Source organism: Cupressus sempervirens, chromosome 1, assembly GCF_028749045.1.
Source record: "Cupressus sempervirens isolate cs-2001-9-10 chromosome 1, ASM2874904v1, whole genome shotgun sequence".
Lineage (NCBI taxonomy): Eukaryota > Viridiplantae > Streptophyta > Pinopsida > Cupressales > Cupressaceae > Cupressus > Cupressus sempervirens.
In genome coordinates, this window is record NC_143118.1 from 153,174,488 (window position 1) to 153,187,477 (window position 12,990).

The window sequence follows — 12,990 nt, forward strand, 5'->3', positions numbered from 1 at the left end:
GCTTATTTATATTTATTTATGAGTTTTATTTTAATAATAAACTCTAAATAATATTATTAGCTGAGTAATAAATATTATTTGATTAAAAAGAAAATATTAAAATATGTGAACATTTGATTAATTAAAAACTAATTAAATTTATGCTTTAAATAAAAAGTCTAAAATTAGAAGTCTAAATTTAGAAAGTTGGTTAAAGAAAGATTAGAATATGATGTTAATTAATTAATCAAAAATTAATTAAATGTGTACTTTAGTTTAAAATATTTATTTTAAAAGTCTAATTTAAGAAGTTGGATAAAAATAGAATTAAAACATTAAAAGATTAAAGATTTAATATTATTTAGAGGGAAGAGTGATGATGGCATGTGTGCGCAATCTAAATTCTGCTAGGGCCTTTGTGCCCTAGCCCCTACATCGTTTGGTCTGCATTTTGGTAGATTGAGGGTCATTGTCTCTGTTTTGTTGTTTGCCACTTTGACCAGCACAGGTTGATTAGGTGGGGCCTTGCCATTGGTGGGAGCTACAGTTGGTTGAGATTGGTGGGGCCTTGCCCCATTCCCTCCTCACTTTTTCTGAACCCCATTCCGATTTTTGAATGAAGGATCGAGGTATTCCCTCCTCCTAGCTCCCAATTGGTGATGCAGTGATGGGGGAGTCTTCAACTTCATTGCATGCTAATATCAAGGATCTAAATGGTAAGCCACAATTGGGGGATGGAGAATCTTCTCCAAATGGGGGGTTTTGAAAAAATAAAGTGAGTGGATGTTTGCAGAGAGTTGAGGGCCAACCAATTCTAGTTATACAAGCTGAACAAGTCTTAGAAGATTTTGAATACTGGAGCAATCATGCCCTTATTTGTAAGTTGTTAGGTCTTCACCTTTACTTTCCTGTACTAGAATCCTAGGCTCGCCAGATGTGGAACCCAGAAGGAGATATGGAGATTGTATTAGCAGCCAATAACTACTTTATGGTCATCGTTTCAAGCATGTCATTGAAGGGGGGCCGTATTTCTTTAACCAGGTGTGGCTTTTCAATAACCCCTAGGATATGGGCTTTAACTCAGTTGAGGAAATTTCGTCATGAGTTCCAATGTGGATATGCTTACCGATACTACCTTTGGAATTTTGGAGAGAAGATATTCTACACTCAATCTCGCTACTTCTTGGGAAACTTGTGGGATTAGCTACATAGGTGCAGGATCGTAAGGTAATTTACTTTGCCTATATTTGTGTAGAAGTTGATTTAAATAATCTATTTCTAGATTCTATGGAAATTTGCATGGGATCATCATCTTGGATCCAATATTTGGACTACGAGACCTTACCATTCAGATGCAGAATTTGCCATGAATATGGGCATTTATATCATAATTGTCCCAAGAAAAATTCCCCCACCTTAGATTCTCTTGGACTCCCTAGGGAGGAAAAGGGGAAGGCTATTTCATCTATGGGACCTTTTGATAGTGAAGGATTTACTCAAGTCAAGTCTCATAACAAAGATAAAGGAAAGAAAAGAACTTAGAGGGATAGATAGACTAATAACACCTTTAATAGGTTTGAGGCTCTTGAAGATTTGGCCCAAGAGGAAGGTACCCCATTTGAGCTTCTTTTGGTGGCCAAAGGGTAGCAAGAGACTCAAGTTGTGGATATGTAGAATGAGGATCATATTCTATCTATAGGGGAACAACAAGCTAGATGGTTGGATATTGATTTGCCTCCTCTTGTACAGGCTATTGGAGATATTGGTGAATCACAAGGCTTGATGTCTCTTGTCATGGTGGGTCTTATTTCTAGTAGGCCCAAGGGGACCCCAAACTTTGAAAAGGTTAATAAGGCTCCTCTTTTCTTAGGCATACAAAAAAAAACCTTCAAAAAGGGGTCTTTGGATAAACCATTAAAAAGTGGTAGGAAGATTGATTAGGAGAAGGTGAAGATAATGGGTGAAAATTTGGTTGAGTCTAGGTCTATGAAACCAATTTATTCTCATTTCTCTCACTCCCATAAATGATTTTGTTGTCATGGAATGTAAGGGTTTGAACAATATCTCCAGACAAAAGGCCATTTTTAGATTAATTGAGTCTTAGTCTCCTAATGCGATCTATATGCAGGAAACTAAGCTTTCAATGGAGGGAATGGCTAACTATGCCTCATGGATTTGGCCTCAAGGATCTTGGTAGGGAATTGGTGCCTTGAATAGTTTAGGAAGGGTGGCTTGCTTTTGGGACTCTAGAAAAGTTTCCCCCTTATGGTGGATCTCCAGTCAGTTCTCCATCTCTTTGGCTACTTCAAATTTTGAAACTGGAGAAAGGTGCCTTTTATCCAATATATATGCTCCTACTAATTTTAGGTAAATCATATTTATGAGCTTATATCAGATTCATCTAGTCCTTAGATGCCTTTCTCCCATGGATTATGGCCAGAGACTTTAATGTTGTCACTAGTTTGGAGGAAAAATGAGATGGGCTAGCGAAGATGGACGCATCTTCAATTTTGCTCAAAGATATGATTGGCTCTTTAAATCTCATTGATGTGAAGAAATATAATGGTGTCTTTACATGGAATAATCAAACATGTGGGGGTGAGGCTATCTTAGAAAAGTTGGATAGATTTTTGGTTCCTTGCTATTAGATGAACAACAGGTGGATCACCAATTCTAAAATTTTGGACTGGAGGGGCTCTGACCACTAGCTCATTAAGCTTTCCATCACCTCATAAAGTGCCACCAAATGACCCTCCTTAAAATTTTAGTTGATTTGGCTCAAAGATTTGTCTTCACCTAACCTCATGGTGGATTGGTGGTAAAGCTTGCCCATGGAACGATGATGTACACTTTTAGTAAGAGGCTTCAACATGTGAAGTACAGGCTTAAGAAATGGAATAAACATCATTTTGGGAATCTCTAGACTCAGAAAGTAGGTACTCAAACCAAGCTAGATATTATTACCTATCAAATTAGAGATTAGAGGATGACATCAGATTTGAGTAAAGCTGAAATCTTAGCTCTTAAGGAATTAGAAGAGTGGGAGCTTCGAGAGGATATTTTTTGGAAGCAAAAATCTCATGTTGATTGGTTAGAGGAAGGGGATAGGAACATTGCTTTCTTCCACAACTTGGTGAAGGCTTAGAGACAAGGTAATTCTATCTCCTCTCTTGTTTCATCTGATGGTGACAGGATCTCATCTTGTGGAGAAATCTCTAGGGAAGCTATCAATTATTTTTCTAATCTTTTTACTAGGGATTCTCTTCTTATTGAAGCTAAGGAGCATGCCATTTTGGACTTTATCCCCCTCATGGTGTCTATTGAGATGAATGAGGCCCTCTTAAGCCCTATCTGGTTACTTGATCTTGAGAAAGTTGTTTTTAATATGAAAAAAGGCAAGGCCCCTAGTCCAAATGGATTCCTGATTGAATTTTTCTAGGAGTTCTAGGAAATAATAAAGTTTGATCTCCTTGAAGTGGTACATGAATCTTAGAGAAATAAACAGATGTTGAAATCTTTGAATTCTACTTTCTTGGCTCTTATACCTAAGAAGGAAGAGGCTAACAAGTTGAACCAATTTAGGCCTATAGCATTATGTAATGTTTTCTATAAGATTATTACCAAACTGATCACTGAGAGACTCAAACCACTCCTTGGTTCTCTAATCTCTATTGAATAGGATCATTTTTTTGAAGGCAGATAGATTTTGGATGGGGTTGTGATAGCAATGGAGGTGATCCACTCTATGTTGACATCCAGGAGAAAGCTATGTTTATTAAAGTTGACATGGCTAAAGCTTATGACCGGGTGAGCTGGGAGTTCTTACAAAAAATTATTTTGGCCTTTGGTTTTGATGAGGAGTGGGTGATTTGGGTTCTAAGCTATGTGATCTCTTCCTCCTTTTTAGTTCTTATTAATGGGGAACCATCTGATTTGTTTGGAGCTTCTCAGGGACTTTGGCAAGGGGATCCTTTATCTCTTGTAACTGTAGTCTAGTTTGCTTTTTGTCCTTGATCTATAGTTATAGTGTTTTGTGTTTATTGTCTTACAATTGTTGTTTCTTACATTGCTCAAAACTCTTTGCTGGCCTTTTTAATTTATCCAACCAATTTCATGAATTTGTTGTGCTTTGCTAGGCTTAACATAATTTATCTTTAATTTTTATTTTTGGATAGGGTTTCGGGGTCCCTTCACAGCCTTCTTTCCCTTAATCACACACACACACACACACACACACACACACACACACACACACACATACATATATATATATATATATATATATATACATAGTATGTACATAATATATATACATATATACACTTATGTATATATTTATATATATACACATATATGTGTATATGAACATATATACATATATGTGTATATATGTATATATATTATGTACATACAATGTATATACACACACACACACATATATATATATATATATATGTATGTATGTATGTATGTATGTATGTATGTATGTATGTATGTATGTATGTATGTATATGTGTGTGTGTGTGTGTGTGTGTGTGTGATTAAGGGAAAGAAGGCTGTGAAGGGACCCCGAAACCCTATCCAAAAATAAAAATTAAAGATAAATTATGTTAAGCCTAGCAAAGCACAACAAATTCATGAAACTGGCTGGATAAATTAAAAAGGCCAGCAAAGAGATTTGAGCAATGTAAGAAACAACAAGTGTAAGACAATAGACACAAAACACTATAACAATAGATCAAGGACAAAAAGTAAACTAGACTATAGTTTCAAGAGAAGATTTGTAGCTTGAATCTCTATTTTTTCCATGTATATATGTATACATATATACATATATGTGTATATATAGACATATATGTGTATATATATACATATTTATACATATATGTATGTATATATACATATGTGTATATATATACATATATATATATATACATACATACATATACATACATACATACATACATAAATACATACATACATACATATATATATAGTTCAAATTCTCGAAAGAGATATCCACAAAAAATAAATATCAAGATTATTTCTTTCCTTCAAAATAAAGGTATAAATATTATTCCAACTCTTATCACCCAAAAAGGTCTACTAAATAATAATTTTATTTCCACTTTTGTAAAACTATATGGGAAGAAACTCATTAGCCTCTTGATTAAGGGTATGGATTTTGTTGTGTTAATATCTTTCTTACTAAAGAAGAAAGGAAAAACATAAGATGAAGTGGAAAGAAACCCTCATCTTAGGCCAGAAATATACTCAACATCCTCAAATTTCAGCATTAGCATCTTTAGTGAATTATTTTCTTGTTTACAAGCCTCTATTAAGATATTTGTAAAGAACAAATCTTCATCATCTTGGTCATATAGATCATTTTCATTGTAAGAATAGGAACTGGGTTCGTCGCCATCCTAAAAGGCATTACTCTATTCAAAATACATGAAGATTAAATGAAGACGCATAAAATTTATAATCATCCTCAAAAAAATTTATTTGGATAATAAACATTTGGTAGAGAAGGCCTAAAAAAGACTTTAAATACAATCATCATTATTGAGGTCATAAATATTATTATCTTCATGAAAATGAGTACAAATAGTTCCACATGAAAAGGTAACCTTGCATCTTATCCTAAAGAACTCTTTTATAAAATCCCTTTCACATAAGTACATTGATTCCTAGACAAATGGTTTTAGATTTTCTCCCATGGAAGAATTATATACCAAATATTTTACCAAAAAAGGGAGAAGAGACTCTAGAAAATATCCCCATCAAAATTCATCCTCCAAAAGAATTAGACATCCACAAATTGATATGATAATTGTTGTGACACAAAGAATAATGAATCCTTTTAGTCCTAGTCATTCAAACCCCTTATAATTTAAATCAATAATCCATACCTTCTTCCTTTTCATTTTCTACTAAGCTTATCATTAATCCAATAGTGTTAACCAATTCTTTTAGTTGCTACCAAACTAAAAAGAAAGTTTGCAATTCATGCCAAGCTACATAACATCTAATGAGAATTAGATACAATTTATAGTATAGTCTAAGTGTAGCTATGTCTACCAAGCTATCTAGTGGATGTGATGAAGACTCCAATGTTAACCAAGCTCTACAATATCTACCAAGCTCACAGTGTTAACTTGGTGAATCGAGTGTTTACCAAGTCATGTAGTGTCAACTGAGTGATTCAACAACTACTGAGTTCCTTAGGGTTCATTGAGTCACACTATGCTAACTGATTCAAGCTACTTGAACAGTGATCACTATGGACTGAGATTCTACTTCAACAAAGTGCTAGAGTTTGGCAAGTGTTGACATTATTTTTTGTGTACATCAAAACATCACCGAGTTTGTCTTCAGAACCTATGTTACAATAGTTAGGCCAACTTTGTGAATTATGATGAATTTGGTATTGTAGCCAACTCTAGTAGTTAGTTATTTGGATTGATATATATGTAATTCATTTGTATCATATATCCAAGAGCATGTATGTGAAGAATAATAAGGAGTGTGTGCATATAAATTGAAGAAGGTTGCAAGTAGTATAAGGGATAGTAGAGATTTATCTATCAAAACCATATGATCATTGTAATATAAGGAATCTCATTTAGTAAATAAAAGTTGTAGATCAAAGATCAAACACTAATTCATCCTAATAAGTGCATCATTTAAATCCTTTAATAGGGTATGCCTAATAGTCTTTTTCAAAATCTCCTAACTGTGAGACCATCTGATTTGCACTTGATGTATTAGGTTCTAATATCTAAAAAATTATTACAACTTGTTTCTCTCCCTCAATCTCATCAAACTGAATTTCCAAATACATAGTTACAATTATTTTTTCTCTTATTAGGTCACTAGTTTGAGTAACTATGTATTATGTTGCAGTTAGTTTCTCCTCTTTTCTTTCTTTTACTTGAATAGGTACATCAATTATTTTTACTTCATCTTAATCTACATCACTTTCTTTAACTTCTTTTGGTAACAACTGATTCATTTGAGCATATTCTACCATCCACTTGTTGAAAAGTGTATCATCTGGCAAGATATCTTCTCTTATTTTATCTATCTCAACAAAATCATTTTTAAAAGAATCAAAGAAGATTTTTACCTACACAACTTCCTCAGTTGTCTTGGCAAACCTTATGTGATCTTTTTTCATTTATGATTTTATTGAGCCTAATGATTTTCATCTTATTCAATTATTTAGCCCATTCTTCTTTATCCTTCAATTTTCATATGCCTTTGAGATCATGAGGAAAAATACCAAAATTTCTACCAAGGTACTCTACTAATTCTCCTTTGCAACATATTCCCCTTATTATCAAAATTAAAAAGGCTACTAGTCAAACCAAATGTTTTCTCTACTAGCTCACAAGAAAGACTAATAAGTGAACAACATATGATAGTGATATCACTATCCTTACCAATCCTTTTATTCATAATTGGACTTAAGGTTGTCTCATTATTTATTATCTCATTTTGCACATCTATTAATTTTGACAATTGCAAATGAAATGTAGGTGAGACTACCCTATCCACTAGATACATAATTGTATCTCTTATCTTGTTTTCATATTGAACACCCAATTCCACATGCATTGACCATAATTTATTCTTTTCTTTTTCAAACTCTTCAGAAGTATACAATTGAGGTTCTTATGGAGTACTTGGGATTTTTATAATTGAAACTATATTGTGATGCAAGGAGGGATGAAAATAACTAGGGGCAAAGGCACACCCAGCTATCCAATCCACCTTGCAAGAGTCAATATAGTGGAAACAAAAACAAATATATCTAACTTGGGAGGTAGAGGATTAAAATGATTTCATTCATACATGCATTCAAAGCTCTTATTACATGCCCGACTGTAAGGCCTTTTGGGTTATGGTTAGACAAATCTAATTACAATCTTTGATGAGCCAACTTCATATTTTGCTTCTTACTCACTCTAAGTTCTCTTTATCTCTCTCAGTTCTACCTCTAAAATTCAATGCTAGACCTCCTTATATACTTTTTCAGCCATAGGTCAGCCTATCAAAAAATATAGTCTTACATTAAATGCATGCATAGCCACAAGTCGGATCACATCAAATATTAACTACCCATAATAAAATTAAATGCATGCGAGGTCTAACCACATTCGGACTAGACACAGACAACTTAGAAAATGAAGGCTCCACAAAATACTAACACTCAACATCAACATGGACACTTTGCAATCACATGAACTTGGCAACCAAAGATCACTCAATAACCAAAGAACACTTGGCAACAACTATGAGCTTAGGATCAACCAGGAAGATTGATATCCACTAAATTCTCAACACTCATTGGTAACTAGAAAAATGAAGGATAACTCAATAGCAACTAGAACTTAGTAGTGACTAGAAGAATGAACAAAAGTGTAGGATTACAAGGCAACCCAAGATGCTCCTGTGTAAGAAAACTAGGGTTGGAAGAAATGATTCTCTTGAATCATGCAAGTGTCACAACCTGAGTTGAATCTAACTTAGATTGAGAAATCCATTTAACATCTTCAATTGGTCTATTCTTCCATTTCACCAAATACTCAAAGTAATATTTTCCTCTTGTGCTCTAAGAAACTCTTTCATCCAATACCTTTTCAACTTCTTCAATCTTCTTGGAATAATCATATAATACAATAACTTCATCATTTGACTTGTGATACTTATATAAATCAACAAAATTGAATATAGGAGATATATCAATGTCATCAAGTAACTCAACCTCATAACCATTGCCACTATCATACTTCTTCAAGATCTTACAAGGTCCAAACTTCTTCATCTTCAACTTACTATATGTTCCAATAGGAAATCTTCCTTTTTTCAAATGAACCATCACCTCATCACTAACTTCAAAATCATGATCTCTTCTAGACTTATCAGCATTCTTCTTATACTTCTAATTACTTTGTTCCATCCTCAACTTTACTTCCTTATACAAAGATTCCATGAAATCAAAAAATTCTTCCCCTACAACACTTCTCTTTACTTCACCAGCAATATCTCTCAAATATAATACTCCTCTAGGCTACATTCCTATAAAAATCTCATAAGGTGTCTTTCCTATACTCCTATTCATAGAATTATTATATGCAAACTCAGCCTATGTTGATACCATCTCCCAATTGCTTGGCTTATCTCTAACTAGACATCTCAACAAATTACCCAAGACTCTATTCACAACCTTTGTCTATCCATCTATTTCTTGATGGAATGTAGACCTAAGCTTAACTCAATACCCATATTCTTCCACAAGGTCTTCCAAAAATACCCAACAAACTTATTGTCTCTGTCAGAAATAATAATTCTTGGTAATCCATGCAATCTCACAATCTCTTTAAAGAAAAGTTCAACAACATGCTCAAAATCTAATGCCTTCTTACATGGTATGAAATGAGCCATTTAGAAAATCTATCCACAATAATAAATATAGAATCATGCCCCTTCACTATCTTAGGCAATCCAAGAACAAAATCCATAATGATGCCACTCCAAGTTTTCTTAGGAATAACAATATGTGTATGCAAACCAATATTTTGACTTACTCCTTTTGCAACTTGACAAACTCCACAGCTCCTTACAAATTTTTGAATAGCCTTATACATTTGTGGCCAATAATACTTATCATTTAGCAAACTCAATGTCTTATCAATTCCAAAATGTCCAACCAATCCACCACTATGCTTTTCCTTGATCAAATTAACTCTCATGGAACTTCTAGGGATACATAACTAAATTCCTTTAAACAACATACCTTCTTGAATGAAATATTCATCATACTTACTTTTGTGATCTATTAGATTTGGTGCTTTGCACTCTATCCACATGTCATAAAAATCAAGGTTAGTACTATACAACTCCTTCATTTCATCAAAACCAAGAACTTCAACCTTCATCTTTGTCAATAAAGAATGTCATCTACTCAATGCATCAACAAATCTATTAGTAACTCCACTCTTATGTTTGATGAAAAATATAAAATTCTACAAGAATTCAACCTAGTTCATATGTCTCTAACAATTTATGTTGACTTTCCAAGTACTATAACACTTTATGATTAGTATACAACACAAAGTCCTTAGGAATCAAATAGTGTCTCCACTTCTTCAAGGCTTGAATAATAACATAAATTCTTGATCATACATAGAATACTTCCTTTTAGCATCATGCAACTTCTTACTAAAGAAAGCAATAGTTTTACCTTCTTGACTTAGTACAACTCCTATCACACTACCACTTGCATCACATTCACCTTGGAATACCTCATTGAAATTAGGAAAAGCCAATACAAGTAACTCAACAACCTTTTTTTTCAAAGTCTCAAAACTCTTATCAATTCCGTGTGTCCTCTTCAATTCCTTTTTATCTCCTCTAATTTTCTCAATCGTAGCATGAAAAACATAACTGAAATCTCATATAAACTTCCTATAAAAACTAGCCAAACCATGAATGATCTTATCTCAACCACATTCTCAAGTATAGGCCATTCAAAAATTGCTTTTACCCTCTTAGAATCCATCTTTAAACCATTAGTTGAAATCATAAATCCCAAATATACCATCTCTTCTTGCATAAAGGAACACTTTTCCATATTAATCAAAAACTTCTCCTCTTTCAATCTCTGTAATACTTGTCTAACATGCTCAATAATTTCTTCCTTAGTCTTACTAAATATCAAAATGTTATCCAAATAAAAAATAAAAAACTTACCCAAAAATATTTTCAAAACTTCATTCATCAATCTCATGAAAGTACTAGGTACATTAGTCTAATCGAAAGGCATTACCAACCATTCATACAAACCATCTTTTATCTTAAAAGAAATCTTCCATTCATCACCTTCTCTAATTTAATCTAATGATAACCACTCTTCAAATCAATCTTTGTAAAATACTTATCTCCACTCAAACAAACCATAATGTTATTCACCCTCAGCATAGAAAACCTATATTTCACTATGATCTTGTTAATAGCTCTGGAGTTAGTACACATTCTCCATCATCCATTATTTTTAGGTTCTAATACAATAGGTAAAACACATGGACTCAAGATTTCTCTTATCAAACCTTTCTACAACAACTCATGTAGTAGTCTATTAAGTTTTTCATTCTTTGTAGGTGTCAATCTATATAGTGCTTTGTTTGGAAAACTAGGTCTAGGGATCAGATCCATACAATGACTTACACTTCTTATTAGAGGTAAACCATTAGGTATATCTTCTATAATAATCTCTTTATAGCTATTTAGCAATTCTACAATTTCTTCTCGTACTCAATCACCACTATCATCCATCACTCGATCACCACTGACTGTCACTTAGTTAACACAATTTTTTGGCACTTGGTTATTATTGACACAACTTAGTTTTCTAGGAATTATAGCAAAAAAAGCTTGGTTCCTTTTTATTTCCTTTTCAAAAATTTTCCCATTAACCATGCAAATTCTCATAGTAGTATGATTAAACTCATCGAGACATCCAGTCAAAGGTAGAAATATTTGCTTCTTCCTTTTCACCCAAAGAGTATGTTGATTCAATCTACCATCATGTATAGCATATCTATCATATTGCCAAGGTCTACCTAGCAGAATATGACAACAATCCATAGGCATAATATCACACAAAACTTCATCAAAATAATGTCCAATCTTGAACTTCAAAAGGCATTTCTCACTTACCAATATGTTATGCTCATCTTTGATCCATGAAACATGATAGCGTTTAGGATGTTTTAGCCTCTATAATTGCAACTTTGTAACCAACTCTTTTGAAACCTAATTTGTAGAGCTTCCATTGTCAATGATTACCTTGCAACATTTTCTAGCCAACTTACATCTAGTTTTGGAAAGACTTCTCCTTAAAATAGGTTCCTCATCACTTCCCTTATTACATAAGGTTCTTCTCACCATCAGATTTTGTCTAGCCTCAGGTGCACTTGGTGGACCCTCATCATCTCCTTGAATTAAAAACTTCTGTTACCTTGCCCATTTTTAGAGGATATACATTCAAAAGATCTATGCCTTTCTTTACCACATCTAAAATAATTACCATAAAATCCACCTCTAGAATAAGAATTACCTCTTCCTTGGTAGGAAATAGTACCTCCATGGTATGAGCTATCATCTCTCCACTTGGTTTTGTCATCAATCTTCCATTCAAATTTCTCCTTGTATTGTACAAAATTTTTAGATCTACCACCTTCTGCATAAGATCTACCTCTACCTCTCTAGAATCTACCACCTCTACCTCTTTGTCTTTATTCATGTTTCTTTGCCAAGATTTCCTTAGCTTTAAAGGAATATTGGTATGATTCTTCCACACTTTCCAATTTCACAAAACTTATTTCATCTTGTATTCCAAATCTCAATCCATTTGCGTACCTTGCAACTTTCTCAACATCATCATCCACATATCCAAATTTGATGTCCAATCTATAGAACTCCTTAGTATACTCCTTCATAGTCATGTCTCTTTGTCTCAAATTTTGCATCTTTCTCAACAAGCTAACTTAGTAATTAGTAGGAAGGAATTTGTATTTTACCTTGTTCACCATCTTCACACAAGCTTGAATCTTCTCCTTTCCTTTGCTTTGTCTCTTTGTTTGCAAATGTTTCCACCATAGTGAGGCATGTCCTTTCAACCTTCTAGCTATAATTTTCACCTTCCTATCATCAAAAATGTTTTCATACTCAAAGAAATTCTCCATTTTAGAGGTCCAATCCAATACAACATTGGTTTCCAATCTTCATTCATAAGGAACAACTTCTACAATAGGCTTTGAATTTTCCCTAGAGAACACTCCTAATAATCTTGCTTCACCTTGACTTCTTTTGGTTCTAGATAAGGGTAATGTTTTGTTGCTTCATCATCACTTACATCATCAAGATGTGCTCCTCTCCTCTAGGCTATCTCTATAACATCCAATTTGGCTACAATTTGTCTTAATGTATCCAATATTGCAT